Consider the following 4902-nt stretch of genomic DNA (forward strand, 5'->3'; position numbering starts at 1 on the left):
CTGTGGGCAGGGATGCAGGGAGCTACAAAACCAGTATGGGCACAGCACAGAGACCCCGGGGGACAGCCCCTGGGGGTACACTGCCCCTCACCGCTGCCTCTTGCTTTCCAGGCAGGGTGCTGATGCTGCTGCAGCGGCAGTGAGGGCAGCTCAGCTCTGCCTGCTCCAGCTGCCTCTTGGTGTGGGACCGTGGGCAGGAGTGCCTTGGCTGGCTGGGGCTGAGCTGCCAGGGCTGCACGAAGCCACAGCCCACCTGGGACCAGCCTTTCAAACCCAAATAGAGAAAATGAGGGGCCTTATTTTAGCACTCAGCAAACACCCAGCACACTCGAAGTGCTGAAAGGCAGCGGGAAGCCATGGGAGTGATGGATGCTTAGAAAGCAGGCTCGGCTTTGATCCGACGGGAATCTCAGGTTATTGTTTGCTGATGATAAACAAGTGTTTAAAACACGGGAAATGGGTGCTGACGTCGTTTTGTTTTGCCAGTGCTTGCCAGCCCTTTGGCAGGGGAGGAAGAGGGTGAATCACCTCTCGCCTACCTTGGGAAGCCATTCCCAACCGCTCCCCATGTGCATAGGCAAAGCCTTGGAAACCATTTGGGAGTGAAACCGGATCAGTGGGGTGACCTCAGGCAGTGCGGACTTCTTTCTTTTTCCCAGAAAACGGGGAGCAAAGGCTTGTTCTGCTCTCAGTGGCAGACATTAGCTAAATCTATCATATGATTTCCCTCCTCACATCTTCCTGGGAAGCTGCCTCCTTCCCTGCCTGCGCCTTGATTGCAGCTTTGGGAAAATATATCCCAGTTAGTGCTCCTCCAGATGCCAGCCATCAGCAAAGACATGTGTGTCCCTATTTTCCTGGGAAAATGCCCTCCTTGGTGGACTTCCCTGGCCCATGTCATGGCTGTAGCCAAAGGAAGGCACCCTCAGTGAGGCCCCCTGGCAGTGGGAAGGGGCCGGGCAGATCCCCATCCAGCGGGAGTTGCAGGGCGTGCAATCCTGCGACGCTTTCACAACCCGGCAGCTTTGATGTGGCTCCTGGGGAGCCGCCTTGAGACCCAGCCGGCTGTGCCGGGGCTGGGACTCCCGAGGCCGGGATTATGAGCCGGGCTCAGCTGCCGGCTCATCCGATGGCTCCGGGCAAGGGCTTGGCGTTTATTCCTTATTTCTTATCTGGAAGGGAGCTATCAATGTTACCTTCCCCTTGAAAAAAAAAAAAGTGCAGGGAGGGTGGGGATCTGCTAATTATTGATTTTTAGGGAGAAGGGAAAGGAAGAAATGCTGAACTGATGCCAGGAACTGGGTCTAGGAGGGCAAACTGACCCTGCAAAGCCCTCGCTGGTTTTGGGGTGTGCATCCTGAGGGACCTCAGCACAGGGTGCAAGCTCCCACCTGGCAGCACAGGCTTTTGGGGATGGGTGATGTGTGTTTGGGCATGTCTGGAAGATGAAAGGGCTGATTCCTCTTTTGATCATGAAACTCTCATAAATGTTAATGGGAATTACTTCGAGGTCTAACAAGGGTTGAATTGCAGCCCCCAAGGGAAGGAAGGGGGTGAGGACCAACCAAGCTTTGGCTGGGAAATAAAAGGGCTTGAATTTTCCTCATCCCCCACCTGCAAGAGCAGAGAACCAGTGGGTCAGGGGCTGCCAAGCATCCCTGCACACCCTCCCAGGAAAGGAGGCCCCCCAGGTGTCCCCCACCTTGCCCAACACTGCTGGCATCTGCGTGACAGGTTTTAAGCATCACCTTAACTCTAGGCATCATTTTAACTCACCAATCTAATGCTTTCCCAGTGTACAATTTGGATTTTCTTCTTTTTCTTTTTTTTTTTTTTTCCCTTACTCTTACATCTTCCCTTCCCTTTTGTGTCTTTCAGGTTCCCACAGACTTCAAACTCACCTGCTCCAACTACTTGCCTCCTCCCCTGGCTGAAACGTGACCCAAAGTTTCCAAGTATCGTTACCTTGGGCATATTTAATTATTTTATTCCCCTTTAGTTGCTAATTAGAAGCCAAGAGTAGAGGGGATGAGTAATCCCCTGGGATGTCAAGTAGGCAACTTGCCTGAACTTGCAAAGAGAACATCAACCCCCTTGGTATAAAGGTGTGAAATAAAAGGATGTGATATTTTCCTTGATGTCTTCATAGCCTGGCTCCTGAGATCCAGAGATCCTCGTTGAATATCCCGGGAATGATTCACGCAGCTGCAGTGCCGGATCCTGCCTCCCTGAGAGCAGCAGAGCTGTGGAGTCAGGATCTGCCACAACAGCTCTTTCCATCCCCACTCAAAGCATGTCCCACCTCAGGGATAGGCATGGGATGGGGGCAGAAATACTGCTCCAGCTGGGGCAGCAAACCTGGGATGGGGAAAGAGCAAAGCCCCTGCAGACAGGCTCCTCCTTCATTTTAAGAAGTATTTCAGTGTGCAGATGCAATCACTTGTCCCTCCCCACTCCCCCCAGCCATGCTATCCCCCCCTCAAAGGTTGGAGGTAGTTATTTTTGCCAAAACTTTTCCAAACTCGATATCTGGGTGCTTCTTAGCACTGCCAGGCAGATAAAGGCATTGAGAGTTCTCAGTTAGATTTTAAAGCTGCCAAGAAACAGCTTCTGGGCGGGTGCTGATCCTTGTACCTGTTGTGGAGTCGTGGCCAGCTCCTCTGTGCAACCTGCCTAGAAAGCCAGGGGCCCGTGCAAAACATGTTTGACTATATAACAGATATATTTATTATATAATATCTTATTATATTAAATAATGTCAGCTTTAAAATATTATATTAAATTAGGATATTATGTTATTACATTCCACCTGTTATATTACATGTATGAAGTTGTTTTCCCCCAGGAGCTAGAAAAGAGCAAACAAGAGAGCAAAGCCTGTCCAGAGTATCCAGGAAAGAGGATGGTGATGATCTCTTCCTGGATTTTAAGACCCCCTACTCTAGTGAACAAGCTGAATAATCCCTCAAATTCAGCCACACTGGTCCTGGCCACACAGCAGCCCCCAGCTGTGCAGCAGTGAAACCCCAGAGCTCAGCGAGGATTATATGGGATTTTCCCCCTTATAAAAGTAGGGAAAGACCCCTGTCCCAAGTTCTGCTTAGGACTCAGGACTGGATGCTGTACATTTAGATGCAAATAAATTTTATTATATTTTATTCTTTTATTTATAAAATAAATAAATATAATTTAATTTTATTTTGTAGATGACGAGCCTTTCAAATGAAGGGAAATGAGTGCTAAAAGCCATGATTTCAATATTAAGAGTTTCAGAGCCAGCCAATTCAAAGTGGCAGCTGTAATTTAACCGTGTTGCAGACGTGCCAAACCCAGTACCATAATTAGTGATGAAAAATAATATTTACAGCTCAAATCACATGTATTTGTGAGAAGTTGAAATTTTCATTGATTTACAGTTTTACCAGCTTAAAAAGGTCTCTGAGCTAGTTTTCCCCCCAGTTCTGCTCAGTTGGGTTTGTGGAGCCCAGCAGAGCAACGCTTGGCACTGCTGGGAGGGCAGCTGGGGATTTTTCTCTGTGGCTATGGCAGGAACTAGATGATCTTTAAGGTCCTTTCCAACCCAAACCATTCTGGGATTCTGTGATTTTCCCTGTGAGGGCAGCAGTGTTTGCTGGCTTTGAGCAACACCCCGTTGCGTGCCCGAGTTCACGCTGGTGCTTTGCCTTTGTGCTCCAGTCCCAAACCAGCGCACAGGAGGGGGGACCCACTGCAAGGCTGGCACAGAGACCCACACTCGCCCCAAACAGAGCCACAAAGGGGGAAAAAACACCCTCTTTAACATGCTGCGCACAACTGCTGCCTCGTTGTCCGCAAGTATAACGGTGCATTGACGGAGCTGCCAGAAAAACCTGGTAAAAACAATTAAAAAAAAGAGGAAAAGGAGGTGATCACATTCAGAATCGCGTGATCCCCACTCAAGCAGTGCCTTTGAGAGCCCTCCTTGGCATGCGGGGCAGGGACGCTGCTGCCGGCCAGGGCTCAGCCAGGGCACAAGGAAATGCCAACTGGGACGCGCCTGCCGCTCTCCTGGAAATAAAGGAATCTTCGCCTCGCTCCGGTGGCCTCTGCAGGGAAGGAAGAGCTGTTGTTCCAGCGTGCCCTCTTCCAAACCTGCCTCCTGCTGGGATGGGGGTGATAACTGTGCCAGTGGATGGCAGGTGCTGGATTCGGGTGCTGCCTGGGAGGACGGTGTGTTTACGGACCCGTGAGGGTTATCGTGTTAAAATATTTCTTAAAGCCAAAATAATTTGAAGAACTTTCAAAGTCATGACCTTGAGCCAGGGCTTCCCTATCCAGCCGATGGCCGGGCAGGGAGTGGGCACTGCGGGGAGACTCATGAGGGTCTGGGTACTGGAATCCACACTGGGATGGGGACCGGCACCAGTGCTTACACTGCAGCTCTGTGGGGTTTGCCCTCTCATTTCCTCCCCATTCCCTCCCAGCGCCCCAATGGTCGGATTCTGTATGAGCCAGTGAATAATCCCATAAACCTGTGGCACCGATGCTCTGAGGCTGTGCCTTCCCAGCTGCACAGAGCGTCGTAACTCGGGGTTGGGTTTTACTGGTTTGCTGCTCCTTGATTAGAGATACTCCTGGTTTACACCCCTGTGCTGTGAGGGAAGGTGTGAGTAAGGGCAGATGTCAAGCTGGCGGGCAGGAAGGGGTGAGGCGAGGGGGCTGGGGACAGAGATGAGGCACCCCTTGGCCCCAGCTGGGTGCTGACCCCACAGGGGAGCCGGACGAGGTGGCAATGGGGGTGTTGGGGACCCCTGTGGATGCCCAGGGGGCAATTGTCTCCAACCTCCTGCCCCCAGCTCCACCAGCTGCCCCAGCACTTCCAGTTGCTCCCCCGGTTCTCCGGACCTCTGGAAATGCCCCCCC

This window comes from Neopelma chrysocephalum, unplaced genomic scaffold (assembly GCF_003984885.1).
Source record: "Neopelma chrysocephalum unplaced genomic scaffold, ASM398488v2 Primary Assembly neopelma1_125, whole genome shotgun sequence".
Lineage (NCBI taxonomy): Eukaryota > Metazoa > Chordata > Aves > Passeriformes > Pipridae > Neopelma > Neopelma chrysocephalum.